Source organism: Macaca nemestrina, unplaced genomic scaffold, assembly GCF_043159975.1.
Source record: "Macaca nemestrina isolate mMacNem1 unplaced genomic scaffold, mMacNem.hap1 Scaffold_75, whole genome shotgun sequence".
Lineage (NCBI taxonomy): Eukaryota > Metazoa > Chordata > Mammalia > Primates > Cercopithecidae > Macaca > Macaca nemestrina.
This window is the reverse complement of record NW_027257866.1, coordinates 170,735-196,390: the sequence shown is the minus strand read 5'-3', so window position 1 is coordinate 196,390 and position 25,656 is coordinate 170,735. Positions and strand designations below refer to the sequence as shown.

Here is a 25,656-nt window from a genome sequence, read left to right as displayed (position 1 = left end):
CCTGAGACCCAAAAGTTTGAAAACCACTGGCTTAAACCGACAAAATTGTCCATGATTCTTCAGTGTATCTTCTAATCTGTTGATGGAGAGAGGACAGCAAGGGTTGCTTTACTTTTTTCCTTTCACAACTCAATGGTGCTGGGACAACTGGGGTATCCACATAGAAAAGGATGGACTGGACCCTTCCTCACCCTACACGCAAAGCTCAACATGGTTCCAATGTAAGGAGCTGACTGAGACCCATTCTGTCAGTCTGCTGGGTACCATAACGGACACCACAGACCGTGCGACTTAGACAATAGCATCTTATTTCCTTTTTTCTGGAGACTGGAAGCCTGGGATCAAGGTGCGGGCAGGGTTGGATTCTCTGGGGCCTCACCCCATGCTGTGTAGACAGCTTCTTCTCTGTGTCCTCACAGGTTTCTCTTACGTGTATGCAGCACTGAGGACTGTGTCTAAATTCTCTTAAAAGAACACCAGTCATACTGGATCAGGCCCTACTTTTAAGATCTTATGGGACCTAAATTGCCAAGTTAAAGGCCCTGTATGTAAATACAGTGACATTTTGGGTTTCCGGGGTTGTGACTTTAACATGGAATCTTGGGGGAGGGGGACAGTTCAGCTCATAACACCTTTAGGGGAGAATCCTGGAGAAACTGTTAGGTTGGATTAGGCAATGTTTCCTTGGCTGAGACGTCTAAAGCTATAACAAGCAACTGAAGGGAAAAAGACGGTATCAAAATTAAAAATGTTCAATTCAGAGGATACTATTAAAGTAAAATGACAACCCACAGAACAGGATACATTATCACGATAAGGACCTGATATCAAGAATATATTTTAAAGCTCTTAATAAAAATCCAATTTAAAAATGGACAAAGGATTTGAATAGACACTCTCCAAAGAAAGACATATAAATGCCTTAAAAAGCACATGAGATGTTTAGCAGAATTCGTCATCTTAGAAATGGAAATCAAAACCACCGTGAAATAACACTTCACAACCACCGTGATGGGTGGGTAAAACCCCAGTATTGGACAGTGACATGTTGGTGAATTGGGGAAAACTGAAATCTTGATATATTGCTAGTGGGAGGGGAAGTAAAATGGTGCAGTTGATTTGGAAAAGTCCGACAGTTCCTCAGAAAAGCATGAAATCACCGTACGACCCAGCAATTTCACTCCTAGCCATATGCTCAAGAAAACTGAAAACATTTTTCCAAAAAGTATGTCATGCCTGAATCTTCACAGCAGCATTATTCATAGTAGTAGAAACAGTCCAGGTGTCTGTCAACCGGTCACTCACTGAGATTCCACTCACCTTAGACGTGAAAGATGTCAGCACCGAAGGTCACACCAAAGGTCATGCACTGTACGATTCTCCTCACAACAGGTGTCCAGAATGTGCAAATCCAGAGAAAAGGAAGTTGGCTGGTGATTGCCAGGGGCTGGTAGAAGGAAGGAGCCAGGTGCTGACTCTTAATGGGTTCAAGGTTTCTTTGGCCTGTGGTGAAAAAGTCCCGGAATTACATACTAGTGGTTGATGTGCAGCTTTTAGAATATGCTAAAAAGACTGAATTGTATTCTTTAATATTGGGGCTTTTGTGCTTTGTAAATTGCTTTTCAATTTAAAAAGGAATTCAAGAAGTTATTTGGTGTTGATATGATAGTATCCAAAACAAGTTACTATGTAACTCACGTCCCCAGCGTTAAACTTCATTTTCTGAGGATCTTGAAGTGTTTGAGGCTAGGAGACACAACGATCCTATACTGTATGTTACACCCCATCTTACTGATTTCTATCTCACATAACCATATTCAGGAAAAACCGACATGTAAATGTGAGCTGAATGCTATGCAGAGGCACATTCCTCTTACCCGGATGATCTTTAGTGGTACAGTAAGAGATGAGATCATAGCAACGTTAGTTTAGTTAGTTTAATTTCCATGGCAACAGGAATTTGGCACATGGGATGAGTTAGATCTCCCTGCACAGCTCCTAACGGGGTTGCCCATTTCTGTGTGGTGTCTGTGTATATTCTCACTGTGGAAATAAGTGATAGCGCCTGCACAAACACTTGTCCAGAAGCGCACACGAAGCTGGTGAAGGCAGAGGACAGGCGAGAGGGAAGCATGGCTCAGCCCTGGCAAAGAAGACCGTTATTCCAAACGCAAAATATTCAGGAACACAATCCTTGGGAAGACTGGTGATGTCTTTAGACCTCACCACTATCGGGTTGTATCTGTGCAGCCAGTTACCAGAGCCGCAGAACGGCGTGTGTTGGTATTGGTGTCATCACTCAACGATTCTGACTTTTCCTGGTGCTGAGGATGACTGCATATGGCAGAAGCAAAGTGCTAATCTAGCACAGGTCATCATATCCAAGTTCTTTTCTATGAAGGCGGGCAGGGTTAGGAACCACCCCACCCCACCCCACTCCCCAATCCTATAAGAACTGGGATCTGATGATCTGTGCTGTCGAGAGAGGCAGGGTTAGAACACCTCATTCCTCAATCCCATTGTTGAAAATAATAGTTGGATTGGGAGGGTTTTTACTCCTAAGGTTGAAGCCGTGCATTTCTGGAGCCTGGGCTGTCAGTCATGGTGGCTGGGGAATGCTGGGGCTGCGGTTGTCTGGCTGCCGGTAGCCCTGCTGGTGGGTCCTCCCTCTTTGACACCGTTCATTTCTGAAGCTTGCTTTCCCCGGTGTTGGAAGTAGCAGCACTGGAAGAATGGCCGCCTTCCTACAGTGAAGCTCTGGCAGGAGAGGAGAAGATACGGAGCGTCTGTTCAAGGACGTGACGTTCTGGGCACCGCACCATGCGTTCTGCTTCTCAGCTGTGCCTCCTGGTTGATGTTACCATCACCTGGCATTTCCCAGGAGGTAACTCGCGAATGCCACACTGATGGAACAGTGCGGCTCGAGTCCAGGGCCGCTGGAGCACATCAGCAAGGTCAGGCTGGACGCATGTGCTTGCTGACAGGAAAATGACAGGAAATGTCATGTCAGTTCAGGAAAATGACAGGAAATGTCATGTCAGTTCAGGAAAATGACAGGAAATGTCATGTCAGTTCAGGAAAATGACAGGAAATGTGTTTGCTGACAGAAAAATGACAGGAAGACGACAGGAAAGAGGCCCATGAGGAGAGGAACCAGTAGATTCAAGGCAGTTAACCGAAGGAGCGAGCCATCACAGGCTGGGAGGACACCCCAGCCACAGTGGATGTCAGCGGTGGTGGCTGGACTCGGGGTCCGTGAATGTTGCATGATCGAACGTGTTTGGTACATTCTCAGCTCCTGCCCAGGTGCCTCCCAAGCATCAGGTGGTGTGGCTCCCCACACCCTTCCCATCTGTGTGTAGCATGACCACCACCTTCCTACCGTGTGTTTGTCCTATCACGGCTGCTGTGCCTAACGGACGCTTTGCTTTCCAGCTACTTTCCTATAACCAAAGCCCTTGAACGACTTTGCGTTTCAGAGACGACAGGGTATTAGTTTTTCACGATTGCTCTGAGGATTTCCGAAAGCAAATGTAACTTACAGGATGGAAGATATTGGAGACAGTAATTATAGATGACTTTTCTCAGTTTTTTGATTGTGGTAAAGTTACACAGCACTCTATTTTTAAGTGTATGGTTTTGTGGCATTAAGTGTGTTCACACTGTGGTGCTGCGATCACCGCCATCCATCTCCAGAACTTTCTGGTCTCCCCACGCTTGAAACTCGGTCTACCAAACACTAGCTCTTCTCCCGCCCCAGCTCTGGTAAGCACTACAGGTTGCTTACAAAATAAGCTTTTTCAGTAAGAGAAGGGGCAAGGAAAAGAGCTCTAAAGACTGTCTTGAGATTTGAGGAAGTGTTTTAGGTTTTGTTGTGTGGTTCCCGGTGTAAAGGAACTATTGAAGACGTGGGAAGGCGAAGGTCTGTGATCTCAGGAAGTGCTGGGCTGGGCAGCTTTCCCACTGTGACGGGGGCACTTGCCCTCAAACCTGCCTGAGATAATCGCGTGAGGGTGGTGCTGCATTGTGACAGCTCTGAACTTGGTCTCCTTGAACGTTGCCAGGTACATAAGCTTTGGCGGTTACCATCTAGTGTCTGTGGGAGACCTAGAATTTGAACATTGTTGACTTTAGGACACACTCATTTTATAACACTCTACCTGTTCTCATCAGTAGGAAATATGCTGTGTCCTTTTTTTTTTTTTTTTTTTTTGAGAGGGAGTCTCGCTCTGTCGCCCAGGCTGGGGTGCAGTGGCCGGATCTCAGCTCACTGCAAGCTCCGCCTCCTGGGTTTACGCCATTCTCCTGCCTCAGCCTCCCGAGTAGCTGGGACTACAGGCGCCCGCCACCTCGCCCGGTTAGGTTTTTTTTTTTTTTTTTTTTTTTTTTTTTTTTTTAGTAGAGATGGGGTTTCACCGTGTTAGCCAGGATGGTCTCGATCTCCTGACCTCGTGATCCGCCCGTCTTGGCCCCCCAAAGTGCTGGGATTACAGGCTTGAGCCACCGCGCCCGGCCTTTTTTTTTTTTTTTTTTTCCCTTAATATTCTGTGTTGCTGTAACAGTAGTTGCAGCGGACGCTACTTCTGGTTCATGGTCATCACCAAACACAAGCTTCAGGAAACCGTGTGAAAAATGAAGGGGAAAGTGCTTTTCTGCAAAGGGCTTTTTTGAACATCTTGTTTTTTTCTGGAATATCTGTTTTGGTGTAAAACGTTTTCATATTTAGGGGTTTGTAACGTGTTTTATACTGGTTAGCTTTGAAACCCCATGTTTTTGCATGCCATGGGGCTGCTTTATCCTGTTATTCTATGATATAGCAGGTTGGCAAAACTATTGGTTATTTCACTTTAAAAACCAAAGCAGCTTACAGATTGAGTGTGATTCTTGTAAGAATTTAATTGTAAAATTGATTTGTGTTCAACAAGCTTACTGGAATGGCTAGATCCGTGGACAAAAAGATAAGAACATGTCAAGTCTCTGGGCCAGGAAGGACTTCCAAATAATACAAGTGATACACATTAATTTCTTAACAAAAGATTAGATTTAGTACATAACTGTTTAAAACCTCCATATTTTCTATTATAGCCATTCCACAGTGCCCATGGGGGTGGGCTGCAGGACTGCCTATGGAATCCAAGGTCTTTGGGCGTTGAGGTCCCTGCAATAAAATGGCATCGTGTTTGCATATGACATATGCACATCCTCCTGCAGACAGTCATGTCAGGGTTGCTCGTAACAGCTATACCATGGACATACCATGCGAGTAGTTGTTTAATGAATAATAAAGTCTGAATGCTTAGTACAAACACATTAAAAAATATGTTGATCTATGGTTGGTTGAATCCACAGGCCTGGAACCCGGGGAGAGAATACACACTCTAGAAGCAAAACGAACAAAGCACTTGAGGTCAGCAGTGACGGGTGTGGGATCACACTGAATCTCATGTGTTTTGCTGTCTGTGTCACTGTGTCCCCTGTAAACGGGAATCATTTGTAGCTTAAGGTAAAATAGGTAACAGGAAACACTACAGAGTGGGCACGAAGGCGCGCCCCTCATTACCCCGTGTTACAGCCAAGCGTCTGCCTCCTAGGGAAGGATTTGTTCTGTGGGGAGACTAGATGTTGATGATTTCCGGATGTGTGAAGGGAAACTCCCTCCGAGAAGCGTGGCTTTGGCCGGAGCACATCAGACGAGAGTTAGCGTGGCATGGAGTTTCCACAGTGGCCCTCAGGCCTGCTGCTTCTCTCCTCTCCCCACCCCTGGCCCTGACTCTTACCAAGGGAGGCAAGTTCAGCTCCAGCTGAGCCCCGCACAGGGCTGTGGGTCTCTAGGGCAGGTGCCCACCTTCGCCTGAACAGGCTGTGTCAGAGGAGGGTCTGGCTGTACTTGAGCTGTGAGAGATGCTCTCAGAGATCCAGCATCCTGAAAACCCAGGTGCTGAAGGTTCCTCCTCTTCCACCATCCTGCGGGGAAGGGGGTCTTATCCTGCTTCCCCTCAACCCGAGCTGACTTCTTGTCTGTTCTGTACACCTAGGTTTTCAGAACAGTTTTGTTAATCATCTAGCAGACAAACAACCATAAGGTGACAGCCTGGGAGGGTAGACGGCGCTGGAAGGTAGTTTCCTGAATAACAGCGTTCAGTTTCCTGTTTTGCCATCATTTGACCCAAGGCCCCAAGATAATTGAAATATTGTCAGCCAAACACCGATTTTTTATCTGAGTTTTTTTTTTCTTTTTAAGTTATGGGTGCAAACTTATAACCAGGGACCTGACAAAAGAGAAGGATTTATTTGCAAAGTGAATGTCGGGGATGGTTGGCATTGGCCAACTCTGACTAGCAGGGACCCAGGCTGCTTCCGTTCTGCCGCCCGACTCCTGACCCTCCAGCTCCTGCCCCTGTTCCCACCAGCAGGAAGAGGAGCGGGAAGGTGCCTTTTCCCCTTTAAGGGGATGAGGTGAGAGTTGCACCTGCCAGTTTGCTAGTCCCTGGGGTGATTCTCCAGCATGGGTGGGAGTTGGGTTTGGAGGCCTGAGCCTCGTGAAGCTGGGGTTGCTGTTCCCTGAGCTGCAGGAAACTGGACTCTGGGAAGTGGGGTCAGAGGGTAGCATCCGCAGGAGGGGCCTCTCGTCCCGTTTGACATCTTCACTGCAAAAGGGGGTGTGGGCTTCATGGTCCATTGACAAATAGAATGTTATTTTTGTGTTGTTTTTTAAGCACATCGAATCCTAATTCCTTTGGCCTTTACTAAAGTGGCATTTTGTAATTCCACATGATTTCATTGATATACTCGCAGGAGAGAATGCTTCCTGTAAACCAGAAGGATCTCTGCGACGGTCCTCGATCCATAGAGAGTTCATTTTCCCAAGGTTATAGACACAGCCTTAGGAGGGGTTGAGGACACACTGCGGCAGCCTCAGGAGGTCCTGGACATGTGTCCAAGGTGTTTGGGGCACAACTTGGTCTTACACATTTTAGGGAGACGTGAGACATCAATACATGTGAGACGTACGTTGGTTCAGTCTAGGAAGGATGGACGGCTTGAAGCGGGGAGGGATTTCCAGGTCACAGGTAGATCAGACAAATGCATTTCTGGTGCATCTTTCCAGAGGAGGCAGTCAGATCCGCATTTATCTCCGTCTGCAGATGGTGACTTTGAGTTCTGTCCTCTGTCCATGAGGAATTTCCTTGTGGATCGGTTGTGAGGGAGGTACGTGGCTTTTCCCCCCACCCCCAGTAGCTGTCTCTGTTCGGAAGAGCATGGGAGGCAGGTTTGGTCTAAGCTCTTCCTCACCTTGACGTCCCTTTAGCGTAGTGATTTTGGGGTCCTGAGATGTATTTTCAACTTCATGTTTCTGAATACACTGGCACTCTAAACAGTGTTGTAGGAGGCATCTAACTTACTTAGAAGAAGAATCTATTTGGAAACACTTGAGCACATTCCTCCTTGAGAGAACCAAGCCTTTGTTTAGTTTGCTTTGCCCTGAGGCTGTTACGCTGTCCCGGGCTGTGCGGCCTTAGAAAGCTGTGCCCCTGTGAGCTACTGCCTGTGGAATCTGGTGACTTTGAAGTTAATCCAGCAGCTACATATTTTGGAAAGCAGATTCCCTCTTAAAGTGTTGGTGATTATGATTCTAGCACTAGAGTTTCAGTGTGTATTTTCCACCCTTCTTACTTTGTCTCCTCATACACTGAGATGCTGCTGCATTTGCTCTTGGGCTTCACTGAGGGAGGGTCAGTTCTGACCCTTTCTTAGATATTGACCTTGAACGGACAGAATCGAGATTCAGGAAAACTCTCGAGCTGTGAGAGTGTGCTGATATCTATGTAAGTGGGGTTCATGTGTCAAACTCAGGTTTAAGAAAAACCAATTCTAGGCTGGGCATAGTGGCTCACACCTGTCATCCCAGCACCTTGGGAGGCTGAGTTGGGCAGTTCACTTTTGAGCCCAGGAATTCAAGACCAGCCTGGGCAACATAGCAAGACCCTGACTCTACAAAAAATTAAATAGGACAGGTGATGTACACCTGTGGTCCCAGCTACTCGGGAAGCTAAGGCTGGAGGATGACCCAAGCCTGGCAGGTTGAGGCTGCAGTGAACCATGATAGCACCACTGTACTTATGGTGCACTGTGCCTGAGTGACAGAAGAACAACCACCCCCCCCCCCACACAAAATATCAATTAATGCAGTGGCCAGTTCTGCTGGGACCACCTGTTAAGACTACTCTGGGTCTCATGGTTTGAGAAGCGTCTGTCCGGGGTCGAGAGGGAGTAGTTTGAGGGCCTAGAAGCCAGTTCTTGTGGTTGAGCGTGATTGCGGGTGTGGAGTTGGGGGCAGGGCTCTCCACGGCATGAGTGGGTAAATGGATAGGCTTCCAGGACGAGCCCCTGTGACTTTGCCTGGTTTACATCCGTCCAATACAAATCCACAGGCTCTTACTCTAGAAGCTTCTGCAGGGGCTGATGGACTGGCCTGGGGACAGAGGGTGCCCTCAGAGCCTCATGGTGCCGTCTGGTTTAGGAAGAGCACTTAGTCACCTAGATCTAGGATTTATGGCACTACAAGGGGACTCCTCACACTCGGAGCAGCATCCATCTGCATTCTAGACTTGGTTCTAGGCAAAGTATTTTGGAGCCTGTTAGTACCCTGTGTTCTGTTTATGTGTAAAACAAGTTAGAGTTATAACTAGTTAAAACCTATTTTTAAAATTTTGTCACAGAATATGGCAGTTGTGGTGGAGCCTGGCCAGAGACCCCCACACTCAGACGCTGTTGCTTGCTGGAGTTGCAGGCATTGCCTGCATCGGCTGCCCCTCCCGGCGTGTCTGTGTTCTTGACACGGGCGCCCATCGAGGCTCGGCCTGTGAGAATCGTGCCACCGTTTGTCTCCGTGTTCCTCTGAGGTTCCGCAGACTTCACGGTCCCGTGGCAGAGCGTACGGTATCTGCTTGCATCCTGATTTCCCCAAACCCCAGGACAGACCAAGAGTTCCTTACACACAACTGCAGAGGGCCCCGTGGCGTGGATTTGCAGAGACACAGCCTTTCCCCAGCTTGGCCTTCGTCTCCAGAGTTGGCTTTAGGGTGATAGAAGCTTCCTTCAGACTGGGGGGCCTTGAAGCTTTGGTGCTAGGAATTCGGTGACCAGCACGGATGATACCCCGTTTCTCTGCATTTGTAGCAATAGTTGTTAACACGACCACGAGATGTACAGAGGAAGGAAAAAGGAGGTTTTATTTTCAGAGTAACACTCTGTGCTTTGGGAAATGTGGTCTTGGGGGAGCTGTAAGCACACGCCCCTCAGGAGGGGAGGAGGCCGCGGCATTACACGTTCCGGGGTTTGTTGGCTGTGTGTGTTCATCGGGCTCAAGGAATGTCTGAACGTTTACAGGGAAAGTGGGGTTTATTCATCCGGTTCGTACAATGTCTGAACACTTACAGGGAAAGTCTAGCACACATGCAGTGAGTTAACCTGTAACATCCATGTTCGCCTTGGGGCGAGCGTAACATTTGAAATGAGGTGGACTGGGCGTGTCATGTACAAAGGTGAGCTGTTGGGCGCAGACGTTTATGCGCAGCCTCAGTCACAGCCAGGACTGGCTCAGGGTCTGCAGCCTGTGGCAGGAAAGGACACTCATGAGGCCATTCTGTCCAGTCGCGGCTGCCGGCAGGGTCCCAGGGTGGGGCTGTCTGGTCGACCGGCATCTGGAGTCCACCCAGGTCCAGTGGGCAGCGTTCCTCCAAAACAGGCTTCTGATTGTGGAGGAGACTTCATGCTGGTTAACACACTGTACAGGAGTAATGTTGTGGGGCTTTGGGGTCCACCTTCCCTATGATGCCGGTTACATTTCTCTCCGGACCTCACAGCCACAGAGATTGCACCTCGTCTGACAGCAGGGGGTGCCATGTTGACATAGTAATTTATTGTATTAACCTTTTTATTACTACTTTAATAACTTTTTTTTTTTCGTTTTAAAGAGATAGGGTATTGCTGTGTTACTCAAGCCAGTCTTGAACTCCTGGCCTCAAGCAATCCTCCCACCTCGGCCTCCCAAAGTGCTGGGCTTATAGACGTGAGCCAGTGCGCCCAGCCTACAGCCACGTTTTTAAAACTCAGCAGTTTAAAAATCCTATTCCTTTTACCCCCTCAAGCAGGCTGGTTGGCCTTGTGCAAACTGGGGTGTCACGATCTTAGCCCCCCTTTTATTTTTCCCTTTGGCCTCAAATTCTGATGAGAACAGCAGTTACAAAATGGGCTTTAGGTGATCCTTCCGTTACTAAAGCCAGAATTCTCACCAGTTAGAGGTGTTTGTCCCCAGGATTCCAGAAAGCTGTTTTGAATCAAGCCCGTAGCAAATAAGTAAGGAACTAAACTCTTGGTCCTCTACTTAGTACCAGGGGAATGGGTTAGTTGCTGATACCCTTTGATCTGTGCTCACGTGCTGCATCTCATCACGGGAAGCAGAGTCGCCCTGTGGAATAAAGCCCGGCTCAAGGTGGCGCGTCGAGACGCTTGGGGCTGTCAGTCCCTTATACAGCGGCAGACTTGGAGACTCAGTATCGCGTGCAGAGCCCAGGCAACCGGAGTGCATCCACCTTAGAGACCACATGGACGGTCGGCAAGGTGGATGTCCGGGCATATGGCCTTGACAGGCCCACTGCGAGGTGAATTAGGAATTCGTTAGCAAAGAAATCAAACTCGCCTTTGGGTCCCAGCTGCTTGGAAGGCTGAGGCGGGAGGATTGCTTGAGCCAGAAGGTCAAGGCCGCGATGAGCCATGATTGTAATACTGCACTCCGGCCTGGGTGATATAGCGAGACTCTGACTCAAAAATACACACCAAAAAACCCCCAAACCTTACTCTTCATAGCAGGAGGGAGAATTTGTCAAAGTAACTGCAACAAAATCTTAGACGATGTAATTTCAGTGGCTAAGTGAGCTGTCCAGCCCACGTGGCTGGCTCACAACGCAACAGAGCCAGGTGCTGCTGCAGCTGCCCCCTCACCCGATCGCTTGTGGACATTTTCTGTTTTCCCATATCTCCCTTTTGGATATGTAGCTCGCTACTTTATAGCTAAGCATCAGTAAAACAGGTTGTCTATTTTGAAAAGTAACTATTTTGTCTTTTTAGGACAGAAAATGAAGCAGGTGACAATAGCATGGCGACCTGGTGAATAGATTTAGAGGAATATTTAATACTTGGCACCACTCTGATCCCTTCTTCTCTCATGCTTAGTTACAGCTACCGCCTCCTAGGACAGAACACTTTCAGCTCTGTGAGTAGGAATTAAACATGTTCTAAATCAGAAGTTTTAGTTAAGCAGTATTTTATGTGAATGCCCAGATCCTAAGCGTTCACTGTACTGGTGTGTGGTGTTGAAGAAGGAACGAGGGCTTGGGGCTGCGTTTATGGTGCAGCGTCCGGGTTCCCATATGTGAGATGAGGGCCATGAGACACGGCCTGGAAGGTTCAGACTGTGGGATTGAATGGATCTACCCACTCCTGGAAAGCCTCAAGTCTAACTTGACTTGGGCTGGTTTTAGGGAGATGCTGGCAGCGCTGTCCTCACAGGTTACTGGGAGGGGCTCTGGCACCATCACCGTCAAGTGTCTCATGATCAGTCCAGCTTGCTCATCTCGGAAGCTGCTGGTCGTATTCTCGTTCCTGTTGTTTGTTGCGTGTTATTTAGGGTTCTGTTCATGTGGGGACCTAGGAAGTTTCACAGTGAGAGGAGAGCCGCTGAGCCACCTTCCTGCCTGGACGCCAGCCCCACGGAGGACCGTAACTGCTTGAGGTTGGCTTCTGCCCCCGGCCTCACCTGTGGAGGCATTGATACAGTGTTACTTTCTAAGCTCCTGGGGCACACAGTGCTGTTGTGTGGATCCACAGGCCACTGTGGCGTCCAAGCACGTGCTCCTGGAGGAGAGGACTCTGCGGGCACTGATAGTGGGAGCTGGCTGAGATTCCAGCGAGTGAGACTCCCTGTGACGTGCACAGCTGCCACCTGCACAGCCCCTCCTGACGCCAAGATGGTCGTGCGATAAATGCACAAAGCGCGTCTCCAGCAAAAAGCCGCCGAGTGTCCACATCCAGGATATCCACCACGGTGGCTTTTAGGTGTTAATACGATGAATGTGAGCAGCAGGTGGTCTGTGTCGAGTGTGACTGTGCCAATGCAGTTTTGTTCTCATGTCTTGATGAGCATGAACGGTTCCTGACGAGGGTAGGTAAGGATGCTGTGACCTGAGACTCTGCAGTATTGTAGCTTGAGGAACCAAGGAGTGTTTCTCTCTTGCAAACCCATCAAGGAGGATGTTCCAGGCTGGTGACTGCTCCATGAGGTATTCAGGGATCCAGGTTTCTTCCCGACCCCTGCTCTGCGTTCCCAGGGTCACGGCTGTCCTTGCCGTGGTTGGGAATGGATGATTACCATGCTGGCGGGGAGGCTTAAGGTGAGAGTGGCAGTGATTTACCTAATCTACATAATGACAGGGAGCCTGGAAGTAAATTGTAGCCATGGCCTGGAGGATGGATGATGGATGTTGCTGAACGACTGGCTGCACTCACCGCAGCTGGCCCAGGAATGGGGAAGGATGGCTGAGTATGCCATTCAACGGTACCTGGTTCTTTCAGATTTGACTTCCTTATGGATTTTCTGCTGTAAAGAGGAGAGAGCCTGTGGTTCTAGGCCAAGCATCTCACTCATCTCATAACATCTTGTATCCCTCAGCCAACATTTATGTCAAGTTTCAGAAGTCCTATCAAACTGGCAAGCATTTCTCAATTTGGTTTAACCATTGGATTTTATATCTGTGTCTGCATCTCTATTTTACATCTATGTGGTTATTTGACACTCTGTAGTACCTTTGTAATAGGTTCTATTTGGTGGAAGTTACTTTCAACAAACCCTTGCTGCTACTTGAATTTTCAAGGTTGCAAGCAGAAAGGAGAGAATAAAAACCACATCTTCTCTAATTTTAAAATGTGTTGTTTCTCAAATCACACCAGAAGTACAGATATTACAAATTACAAAAGCAGCCAGAATCAAGGTTAAGAGATTTCTGGGTGATTCTGGCTAATCAGCAGTATTTGCTGAGGTGTGTGCAGCAGAGCAAAATGCCAAGAAGCCCGGGACGGGGGAGAGTTGGGAGGCCAGGCTGTGACTTCAGAGGTGCTGTTGCCTCAGGAAGAGGAGCTAGATGTCGAGAGGATAAATGGCCACAGGTGTGACCACCGCCATTCTTGCCGAGGTACAGAGGCCTTTGTACAGGGGCCTTTGTGAGCTGAGTTAAAAATCGAAATTGAGAGAGTGCAATGCATTCTTAGTTTTCAAAATAAAATGCTAATAGAGAACGTTTTGTTTGTAAGAATGTAAAATGTTACATCTTTGTTTAGAATTTAAGAATAATAATTTGCTTCTGAGATCTTTGTGACTGAGATTTGAAATCTTAAGTATGGTTTTTTCTTCCATGTTTTATACATATGCACGTATACACATATATGTAAGGTATATAAAAGGAAAATAAGCGTGTCTGTATTCACATTTATATACACTTCCATAATGTGTATACTTCTAGTCACACATAGGTCTAAGAGACTATGACTTGACTTGATAACCATGAGAGGGTAATCGCGCCTCCCGCGTTCCAGGCCTCACACAGACCGTGCCAGGTTTTGGAAGCAGGAGTTTGTCTGCAGCCACTTCGGGAAGCATGTGGTTGCCAGGATTGCCTAGAGCTCCAGGCTGTCTCCAGTTCCAGCCTCCCTGGGGTAGAAGCTGCCCTACCAGGGGCCTGGACATGGACGTTAGGGCCTGGAGCCAGGGAGCGCTCCTGAAGCGGGGGGCTCCCCTCACGGCTGGGCATGAGAACGGAGGATAGGAGGCGGAACCAGCCTAGGGCCAGTGCATGGCCTCCCTGAAGTGCTTGCGGGAAGCCTCAGCTGCATTTTGCTGACCCCATAGACAGCACCTCACTCTGTGAGATCCCCCTGGCCCACCCGTCAGGTTCCTAAAATGATGAAGGTTTCCAAAGCTGTGAATTTTTAGGTCTAGGCTAAAAAGTCCTGGGACAGACTCACAGGGTTCTTTATGTAGAAATGATAAGTGTGCTGGTGACTCAGAGCAGGCACTGTACCCTCACTCCAGGGTCCTTCGTGCCAGGTGGAAACGAGCGTGTGGGTCACCCAGAGTCCCTGCATCCTCACTCCAGTCACTGCTCTTTGGTTTCTTAATTAAAAGCCTAAAAGCCTTGATAATGAAAATGCATTCTCCCCAGAGAGTCGAGTTTCCGGTTATGGAGGCTCACCTGTAAATGCCGTGCCAGGTCAAATATGCTGAGATCTGGGCCAGGTCCTGCTTCCTGCTCACGGCCAAAGCAGGTACTTCATTTGGGATGTGACCCAGGGGGATATCTGAGAGGCCTGCCGGTCCCCGAGGGATGAATCCGCTGGCCTTCACACTCTGCTCTGGCCTCCATCAGCTCCTTTCTACCTGCAAACGGCCTGCTTTGACGTTGCCATCATTGGAGATATGTTAGGGACTCAGTATGGGTTGACACCCATAGGACCAGCAGATGGTGGAAAGGTGGGAACCAGGGCTGGGAGGGTGGTGACCACGGCCAAACTGAGAACCGTGGTGGGCTGGGAGGTCCATCTTCTGTCTAAAGTGTTTTTCAAACTAAAAAACATAGTGTCTCAGGAGCATGAGAGGGCAGGCCACAGACGGGGAGAACGCATCTGTAAAAGACTCATCTGATAAAGGCTGTTATCCAAACCGTGCAAGGAACTCTCAAAACTCAACAAGAAAATGAACAACCTGATTAAAAATGGACCAAAGACCTGGACAGATACCCCAACAAAGAAGATACACAGATGGCAAATCTACACGTGGAAACATGGCCCGCGTCTTATGTCATAGGGCGAGGCGTTACTGTGCACCCATCAGCCTGGCCAAAACCCGAACTCCGACACCGCCGCGTGCTGGTGGGTGTGTGGGCATCAGGACCCTCACTCATCACTGGAGGAAGTGGGGCAGCTGCTGTAGGAGGCAGCGTGGCGGTTTTCCGTGGAACTAAGCTCTCCGACCACAGGAGCAATCACAGTCCTGGACGTTTACTCGGAGGAGCTGAAAGTTTACTTCCATGCGGAAATGTGCACACAGACGTTGACAGCAGCTTTATAATTGCCAAAACTAGAAAGCAACCAAGATGCCCTTCAGCAGGTGAATGCATAAACTGTGGTATGTCAGATACTGGGATATTATTCAGCGCTAAAAAGAACTGGACCCCTAAGCCATGAAGACAAGGAAGGATCTTAAGCGCATGTTGCTAAGTGAGACTCCAATCTGGAAAGGCTGCCTGCTGTCTGAGTCCAACCACAGCACAGTCTGGAAAAGGCAAAGCTGTGGAGACAGTCAAACAATCAGTGGCTGCCAGGGGTTGGGGAAGGGAGAGATGAATGGTAGGAGCATAGGGGATATGGAAGGTGGGAAACAACTCCAGGTGGGGCTTTCATGGGGGATGCATGCCGTTCCACGTCTGTGAAACCCACAGAGTGAGCAGCAGCAGGCCGAGTCCTCGTGTGAGCTGTGGACTGTGGGTGGTGGTTCCGTGTTGATGCGGGTCTGTCGTCATACAGACATGCTGGTCTCATGAGGGCAGGAGAATGATGGAGGCTGTGCCTGTGCTGGGAAAGGAGATAGGTGAGGACTCTCTGTACTTTCCTCTTGATTTTGCTATGAACCAAAAACTGCTTTTAAAAATGTCTATTGAAAAGACAAAAGAGTGCTGGCCAGACAACATCTGTGTGAGGGTGTGGCCTGTGTTCTACATTCAGAATTTCCGTTAGAATGCACACATCTAAATTTTTCAAAGTTAAACCTTTGCATTAAGTAACTCACTACAAAGTTACAGTATCAGCTTGAGAGCTGCCAGGATGGCCAGGATCCTGTATCCTGACCAGCTTCTCTCCTTACAGGTGAAGTTGACGTCCATGGCCACATCCCAGTAAGCAGCAGGGCTGGAATCAGGAGTCAGGCTTTGCGGGACAGAGAGGAAGTGAGATCTGCAAGCATGTGGCTGAGGGCCGGCAGGGGGGAGCCCATGGCAGGGGGCCGGCAGGGATGACTTTTTGATCAGTTTTCCTTATCGCTGAGGCCTTCCTAGACTTGGGGAGTTGGAGTCACCATTCTCAGGTGCCTCAGAAACCAAAGGCTTCTCGTAATCCTCAAGTTCCAGATGCCTCAGGGGAGGTACCTGGGTTGTTGGGTACAGTTCCGTTATTTGCTGCTTGGTGGGATTTGCCCGCAGGATTTCTGGTTGTTTTTAAGAGCTGATGTTTGAGCTGCTTAAAATCACATATGGATGTCGATTTACCTATAAAAGTTAAGAATAGAATTTTAGTTCAAAGAGTTGTGAAAATGCTCAAGGTCATGTACTAATGTATACATTACATTTGTGGAAATATCTAAAAGTCCAGGATTTATATTAAACACTTCTCTTGATTTTTGTAATATCTACCTGTCATTTTTCCATTTGATTAATAGATGTCAGAGGGCTTAAATTTTGAGTGCCTGAATTCACTGAAATTAAAACTTCTTACATCAAATGTAATTGAACTGAATGTAGCCAACAGTGCATGCTTTTATAAGTACTGATTAAAATATATATAAAAACACATATCCATGAACATGCAGGTGTGGGCAACATATTAAACCATGGAAGTAGAATTAGTATTCTTTGTTTTCTGAGAAGACAAATTTTTAAAAAGCCAAGGGGTCTTATAACTTTCTAGTTTCCAACTTATTTGCCCTAAAGTGGAAGATTGACAGCAGCAGAAGAGGAGATCCTGGGCCAGTGCAGGCTCTGGGAGCAGCGGGGTGAGTGCTGGAAGGAGCTGGCTGGAGGCAGAGCCAGGGAGGTGCACAGACAGGCCAGGACGGCCTCAGGGCACGCGGCTCAGTGAGTGAGAAAAGGTTCACATTTCTTGGAGAGCCCTTGACTCTGCCCACGGAAAACCCAAACTCCTTCCAACGGGGATGTGCATCTCCTGTAAAAGTTGTTACTCCCAGAAAGAAAGCCAGTGGATGTAGAAATTTTACGTATGCAGAAATTATTTCAAATTTGTTTCTAACCTTATCCTTCTCTTCCCCCATCTTAATGTGTGGTGACTTTCTGCAGGTGACGCACACATCTTAGGAGAGCACTGTATTTCAGTTGTTGTTGGCTCTGTTGTGACTTTGTGGTGTCCGATGTTCTGGTTCTGAGGTTCTGCCCAGAACGGGGCTCCTCCCTGCTGAGCGTTGCTTGTTGAAGGCCCGTGTGGAAACTTTCCCTGTAAGCTCGTTGACCGCAGCAGTCTTGGTTCAGAAATCTTTGGACCTCCTGAGACTCCACACAACCTTCTAAACTTTCTAGCGTGACCTTTTCATTTTACTGTTCCCCATTAACTCAGATGTTTTCTAGAATGTAAGTAATCTGCTGAATGCAGGGTGAGAAGTGCCCTCCGTTGGCTCTGGGGAGAAGCATGGCTGTTTCTCCGGGTGGAGCTTCCCGCCCACCATGGTGTGCTCCAAGACGCAGGAGGGTTCTTTGGCAGAAGTAACCGTCGAAGGCCCGTGTCTCCGTGGCAGGGTGGCTGTGGGTATGCGGCCTCGCGGCCATACCGGCCCCTCCCCATCAATGGCACCACGGAGAGGCGCAGGGGGAGGCCTGGGATCTGTCTCCAGAGTCACAGCTGTGCTTCCGAGACTGCGTCGTCGGTGTGTAACTAAACATGCAGAGAAAATGTTGGAGATAAGCAGGAGACGGTGTCTGTCCCTAATGAGCTCAGGCGTGCCCTTGAGAGGGTCAGATTTCTGTGCGGCTGATCTGGACTCAGCCTGGCTGTGGCAGTGCAGGTGACTGCTGGGCTTTGGCAAGGCTGCACCCACTGTCCGTCTGAAATGGCCCCCTTCCCTGGCTCGCGGTGCCAACTGGGCCCCCAGGTCTGATTTCCCGCTAGGACGGAGGCCCTGTGTATGTGTCGGGGGAGGGGAGAGGTGGGGGTCCTACTTTATTGCCGTATCCAATGGCACGCGGGGTCAGCACTCAGGAAACACGTGCTGTGTGGGTCAGCGATTGAGTTCAGAAACCTGGAAAATTCAGCAGTGTAGGCTTTGGGCATGACCCGTCCAGCCTTGGGGCTCTTTCTTTCTCTGAATTTCCTTCCATGGCATCCTCCTCATCCCAGGGGCCCCTGTTCCCATATGGCTGTTGGCAGCTTCACAGGTTCCTCTGCCTCCCCTCCCGGGCCCTGGTGTGGCTGGGGCAGCTAGTAGCTGTGCAGACCCCACAGCCAGTAGACCGTTGGTGCCAACGCCTTGGGCCTGGTTTACTTGAGTCAAGGACTGCGGTACATGGCTGAGCCCACCCTAAATGCCTGGATCGGAAGGCCTTGTGTTGCAGAGGGGTGGGGGTTGGATATTGAAGGACAACCTGCAAAGCAGAAGGGGAAATGGCTGTGCTGGATGGGCAGCTAGAGGAGTCTGTGCAGAGCCTGGGACCCATTGCAGACACAGAGCTGACATGGGCAATGCAGTGACACGGCCACCGTGGAAGTGGGCAAAGTTACAGGCTTCAGACCTATATGGAGGGGCTGGTCTAAAACGATCCTTATTTTCCTTTAATCCTAGCAATTGCTGGCTTACAGGGTGGGGGAGTGAGATCTGTGGTGGCCGCGAGGAGAGACAGGGATTTTAATTAAACCCCTCTTTCTGGGAGAGGGGAGTAGCTGTTTCTGTAGGGCGGTAAGCATCGTCATCTCAGGCAGCTCAGGCTGCTGTAACGAAACACCATTGACTGAGTGGCTTATGAAAAACAGGAATTTGTTTCTCACAGTTCTAGCGGCTGGAAGGCAGGATCAGGGTGCCGCACGGGTGAATTCTGGTGTGGGCTCCTTCCTGGTTGGCACACACCTTCTCTCTGGCCCTGACACAATGGGAGGGTGAGGGATTTGCTGGGCCCCTTTCTGAGGCACATATCCCATTCAAGGGTCTCCAGCCTCGGGAACTCATCACCTCCCAAAGACCACCTGACAGCATCACATTGAGGCTGAGGATTTCAACCTGTGTTTTGAGGGGCAGGCAGGCAGTTCGTAACCTTCACCCTCTTTGTGTATTTCTGACTCAACATTGAGTCTGCGTTCGGCTCTCCAGGGGACAGAGCCTGTGTGGACACTGAGCAAGGTCAGAGCTGCAAGCATGTACACATCGGGGGCAAGGGAGCTGCCAGGGGTGTGAGAACGGGGTTTCAGCGTCAATCGGAGCTGCTTTCCTGGCAAATGTACTCATAAGCTATCCTGGCAACATTTGCTTTTCATGAAGAGTCGATGACGTAGTGGGGGCAGCAGGCGGTGTTGCCAGAAGCTTGGAACTGATAAGCAGCAGAGAAGGGGCAGAGGCCATGACCTTGGGGTGGTCAGCAGTGCCAGGTGTCTGCCCTCCAGGCCTCACGTCTGTGACTGTGCAGAGACCGAGCCGACCGGGGCTTGCCGGCCGGTGTGGCTCTCATGCAGGTGATTATCGCGGTGTTCTTTCTATGTAATGTTTCCTCAACCCTATGCCCACCCCACCAATTTCTGTGCCTAGCAGAAATCATGCTGCGTTTCCTTGATGAAGCCTTGAGTTTCCTGTGGAGATGTAGGAATAGCATGATTTGGTTCACGTCAAAATACTTTGCAGTGAAGCTGCAGGAAGAGGATTCTAGGCTTCCATTTGACGTTTTCAACAATGCCTGAGTGTTACAGGACCGTCTTGCTTGTTAATAAAGCACCAGATGAAAAAGGCTACTGGTTAATAAAGGAGACTTTTTACATTAGCACAGAGAGGGTGGCTTGAGATAAATTCAGCGTAACGTAGGTGTGTTGGTAAGCCATCAAAAGGACCATCTCTCTGCTGGCGACACGTTTTCCGGTATTGGTTTTGTTCTGTAAAAGGATGACTGGCATTCTGTAGAGTCATTCCAGAAGTCACCTGGAAGGCGTCCACGTGGTGCCTTGTTTTCTCCTGACATTCTGGGCACCACGAGGGATTATTCCTGTCTTCAGCACTAGCAGGAGACTTTTCCTGAACACCTGCTCCTCTTTGGCGTTGTGGGTGTGAAGGGGTCAGAGTGACCCTGTCTTCATGGAGTTTTCAGACACCATGGGGATAGTGTGGCTCGAGTGTCGGGCTCGGGTGGGAGGGAGACTTTCCCCAGAAAACAGCTGCTGATTCCAGGACGGCCCTCGAGCCCTCCTCCCTCTGTTCCTCTGCGTCATGTCTGAATTAAGGCTGTTCTATCGTAGCGGGGGTTTCATGTTAACTGGAAGTGTGCTTTTTTACTGGGCAGTAAGTAAATTAATGGTACATTTGCCAAGGACAGCGAGGTTTGATTTGATGAATCCAGTGGGGGAAAGGAGAAGGGGCTTGGCTGTGTGGGGATGTATGTGATGGGAGCAGAATGGAGTAGCCATGCAGGCTGTTGGGATGGAGGGGCCACGCCCGCATTTCCATGGGATCCGTCGCTGTTTGTGCCACTAGACCTGAACCTCTGTCTCTACTTCTAACACCCGCATAGTGAGGAAGCCCCTGATGGGCCTGGGTTGTTACTTCCCATGGCCATTGCTGGGAAATGCCCCGGACGCCTCTCCTGGCTGGTGACGGCCCTGGGCCTGGACACTGGCTTTGTCCTGAGTTGTTTCTTCTTGTGGCTATCGCTGGGAAGTGCTCCAGACACCTCTCCTGGCTGGTGATGGCCCCAGGCCTGGACACTGGGTTCGTCCTGAGCTCTGCGAGGGGCTTTGGCTCCACGTGCAGCAGGCATCTGTGCATCCCTTTGGATGTGAGATGTTGGCGCTCGGCTTGGAGGCCAGCGCAATCTGGGTGTGGTCAGGATCCAGTTCATCCTTTGGAGAGAGAGCACCTGCCCGGGGACCCCTCCGAGGTACATAGTCATGCAGTGCCCTCACAGGATGCCCGGTCCTCCGAGAACTTCCCGCCATTCCCCTGGACTCTCAGGTATGGGAGTCAAGTTTGGTGTGTGTGTCACAGGCGGGGGTACTGAGGACACCACGTGCCTGCTCATGCGAAGACCTGAAGTGCTGCTTGAGCTCGTTCCCAAGGGGCCGTTGGCATCTGGGGGCCTGTGGGTGTCTTTCCACTGGCAGGAAATAATGGGTGGCCCATGTTACCTTTTGTGTCTTTTTTTTTCTTTGCCGAAAAGCCCTAATGCCAACGTCGCTGTCCTGCTATTGGAACCGCCCACCTCAGGCTCACTGGCCCTTCTGTTTCTGGGCTGCTGCAGTGTTGTGTTGGGGTAACTGTATTAACTTCGTTTGAATTTTCTTCCTGTTGTTTTGGAATAAGTGTTGATAGTTTGTGCTGCTTGTTCACCCCAGAGGCGAGGATGTCCTTTAGGCCTGGAGGAGCACAGCCCCTGCAGGGAGGTGCCGGGCCTCTACCTCTCATGTCATCCGCAGCCCTCTCCACATGTCTGCTCTTCCCTCCTCGTGCCCATGGCTGGGGTCACGGGCCGCTCGCTCTGCTGTTTGAGATCCTCGGAAAAGGTGTTTGCCCTGAAGGGAGATTGGGGGTGTGCGGCTGATTTTAAGTAGGAGGAAATGATCGTAACAGAATGAGCAATGCCTAGCACTTAGTCTCAGGCTTGAGAAATTGTGTTTTAGAAGCAAGGTATCCCCAACTCCGGTTTTCTTCAAATTAAATCTTTTAAAGAGTCCACAAATATAAATAGTTAAAGCCTAAAACTATGCAACAGAGGGCCTAGAGCCGAAGCCACTGCCAACTCTGACTCCAAGACACCTCAGAAACTTGGTCCTCCTCCTCCTCAGAGAACCCCCCTTCTGCTCCTCCTTCCACACTGCTCCTTCCACACTGCTCCCTCCACACTGCTCCCTCCACACTGCTCACTCCACACTCCTCCCTCCACATTCCTCTTCCGCCCCTCCCCTTCTTCCTTCCTTCCTCCCCTTCTTCCTTCCTTCCTCCCCTTCTTCCTTCCTTCCTCCCTTTCCTCCTCCCTCCTCTTCCTCCTCCCTCCTCTTCCTCATCTTCCCCCTCTTCCTCATCTTCCCCCTCTTCCCCCTCCTCCACCTCCTCCCCCTCCCTGTCCTTGGGCAACCTCCATGGAACTCTGGTTCAAAGTCACTGGTCTGTGGGGCCGCCCATTTGATAGACGAGTACGCTGGGGACCAGACACAAGTGACTGACTCAGACCAGCTCGCATGTCGTCTCCTGCCTCCTGTAACACCGGGTTGTCCCTAATGGAAGAGAGTCAATGATGCTGCTTCACTGGTCTCCAGGGAAAACAGGTTGATAACAGGTTATAAACATGGGAACGTTTTGGAAAAAGCGTCGTTCACTTGTCAGCTCCATCTCTCCTGCCCGGAAGATGTAGGGGAAACCTGCCTTCAGCCCACCCTCATCCCATAACAGGACAGAGGACAAAGGGGCAGAGACCCAGGTCCTGTCGGTGCCCTCAGGAAACCCCCCATTTCCTCCTCATGGTGGAAGTGGAAACCATCCCACTGGACTAGATTTTCCCGGGAAGCCCCTTCACCCCGAAAGCAAGGAATCTGGTTTGAGCACACACCATTCTCGGTGCCATGACTTTCTGCTGCTGAACCCTGCATACGTGGCCCATTGATCTTGCTAGTCCAGTGTTACTGGGTCCTGGGAGTTTCTGTGGGCTGATGGCAGGTGTTTACCATTGTGTTTAGAGGGGAGAACAGAACTTTATTTGTCGAAATCAGATGATAACCATTGCCATGTGATTCCTTGGGTTGGTTTGGGTGGGGGGTGCTCAATGCTTTTCCTGAGGGCTAAGTTCTAGTTTGAGACCGTCTGTCTTTGTCGCCCAAGCTGGAGTGCAGTGGTGCGATCTTGGCTCACTGCAACCTCCGCCTCCTGGCTTCAAGCAGTTCTCCCTGCCTCAGCCTCCCAAGTAGCTGGGATTATAGGTGTGTGCCACCACGCTTGGCTATTTACAAAAATGTTTAATATGGCCTGGGTTTTGCCATATTGGTCAGGCTGGTCTCGAACTCCTTGCCTTAAATGATCGGCCCACCTTGCCCTCCTAAAATACTGGGATTACAGGCTTCAGCCACTGTGCCCGGCCTGATCCTGACATCTTTTAAAGCTGCCTTCATGTACCAAAAGCCAGTCTATGTTTGAAAATCAGTCTTGAAGAGCCTAGGAGGAGAGGGATAAGCTTCAACTAGGTAAATAACTGTGCATATGTTAAAAATATGGGCCAAAATCTACCCCAAATGTTAACTCTTCTGCTTTGCGTATTATATCCATTTATAGTTATTTCAGTACTAAGATTTTTAAAGACTCTTTTGATAATTATGGAGAAATTACTATTAAAACTCAGCTGCATTTGTAACACTTCAAAGAACTAATTGGATGACATCATTTTTCCCAGAGGCATTTTGGATTGTTACATAATTAATGTTTATCTCTTTGCCAGAAATCTTTTTTTTCTTTTCCAGAACAGATACCTGAAAAGAAACTTACCTTTGCATTAAGTGTTATTTCACTGTGTGACAATCAATTTTTGAACGTGAGAACAAGATCATCATGTATTTTTGGGATAAATCTTGCTTAATAGTGATAATGCTAAGTGTTAAAATTATGCAACAATTTGTTTCTTTGAAAATTACTATTTGCCTTCTCCCCAGGTGGGAGCTGATGAGAACATGGATGTAAAAATTAAATTGTATTTAGCTTGTATAAAATAAGTTTTAAAAAAAGCTTTTTTTTTTGTTTTGTTTTGTGCTACTACTGAAGTTGCTTCGTTGTGGAAATGAGGTTATTGCAGGCACCTAGAATTTTATCTCCTTCACTTGTACAATGGGAAGAAATTCTCCAACAAGCACAGGAATCTGACTTTCTGATATTGAGACTCCTAGGCGTCAAGCCCCGTGGAAAGGTTGGTGGTTACGTGAGCGTTGGCGTTGATGTGGGCACCCTCCAAGTTGGGTGCAGGGAGCAGGGAAGGGCAGAACAGGCCCCTCAGAAGCCATGAGAAAATCAAGTGTTGGCAGCAGCGGTGAGGGTTGATGTCAGGGGCCAGGAGGAGGTGGTGAAGGGAGCATGTGCCTCAAGGCAGCCCTGGAACCCGCGGTCCCTGCAGTGAGGTCTGATCTGCAGGGGACGTGGACGGCCACGTGGCGAGGCCCACGGACAGCCTGGACTTGGCTGCCTCAGAACTCTGGTGGACGTTGCAAACGGCCCCACAGGGTTGCAGTGCACATTCCTCGGACAGAGAGAAGACGCTTGGAACTGTTTTCGGCACGAAGCCAGCGCCCTGTGAACAGTGGCCACTGCTGTCGTGACTGAGTGCCGTCCAACTGGAGGCATTTGTTCTGCTCAGTTCACTTAATTGGGCTTAAGTGAACTTAATGGGGTTGCCCTGCCTTTAACAAGCTTGATGCATTGAACGAGGACTCAGTCAGTAAAGTACTCTGTAAATATGTTCTCCTGGCTAGAGTGAGCAAAGCCCAGGGAGAGAGTGGTTCCTCAGTATTAGACAGGTGTTTGTGGTGGGGCCAGCTGTGCGGCTGCCAGAGCGAATGTGACTAGGAAGCCTCTGTCCCCCCGGAGGTGGCCAGCGTAACTGTTACACGTGCCGTAGGTAGAAAGTGGGCACTGCTGGGAAACTTGCTCATGTTGCTGTTTTCTGATTGGAAATTCAAGGTTTCTGAGCATCCTACATCGAATTTGTACATTGCTGAGACTGTACACCTTTCAACACTTGTTTTTTCCTGCTTTTCGGATCCATACAACCTGGCATTTGGCCGTGGCTTCCAGGACAGGCTGGATGCAGAGTGAAGTCCTCTCCTCACTGTCAATCTTTGCAGATGTCTTTCTTGAGAGTCTCAGTTAGGTTTTTACTTAACTAGACTTTTAAAGTTGCCATGCACATAACTCTACCAGTTACAATCGTGAGCTAACGTGGGTTTTTGGTTTTACTTTGATGAATGTTTAACATTTGCATGCTGGATGTGGGGGTGGAGGTCATTTATCTGCTTTTCATTTCCTTCTTGGTTATACTTAGTGACTTTTCAGGTACGGTGTGGAAAGCCTGGCACAGGGTGAATTGCAGGCTGCAGTGTGGCGCGGTGGACGAGAGGCGCGGGCTGCAGTGTGCACAGTGGATGAGAGTGAAGCTATTTCCATCATCGAGGGAAACACACAAGAAACAATTTAAAAAACTGATCATCTAGCTTGAATGAGGTCCAACAAATTCAGTTTGCAAAGTTTAACTTCCAAGTTAACTTAGTAACTTTTCCCCTAAGTCATTAATTTAGTAGCTTATGTTTATTGCCTAAAGCAAGTCATAAATTCTAAAATGAATGACTAAACATGTAATAATTTAGGCATACAGCACCTGAAGGGAAAACTGCCAGTATGCTAAAATATTGGATACAGATGCTCAAAAAATATAATGTAGCATTCTTACAATGCATGTGCTTTTAGCATGTAACTTGGTGAGTAGTTTTGAGCTATATTTGTAGGAATGTGTATCTTGAATACCTTAGGACACCACTGGAGATGTGTGCTTGAGAGGTATAAATACTCAATGTTCTTCTCCCTTCCCTTAAATAAAAAACATTAGC

General features: G+C 49.0%; 1 protein-coding gene across 14 annotated transcripts in view; it reads left to right on the top strand.

Annotated features, from left to right (window-relative positions):
* The window catches only part of LOC139361625 (disco-interacting protein 2 homolog C-like), a 177,077-nt gene that overhangs the window by 73,212 nt on the left and 78,209 nt on the right, over positions 1-25,656 (top strand). The gene's annotated exons all lie outside the window — the stretch shown is intronic.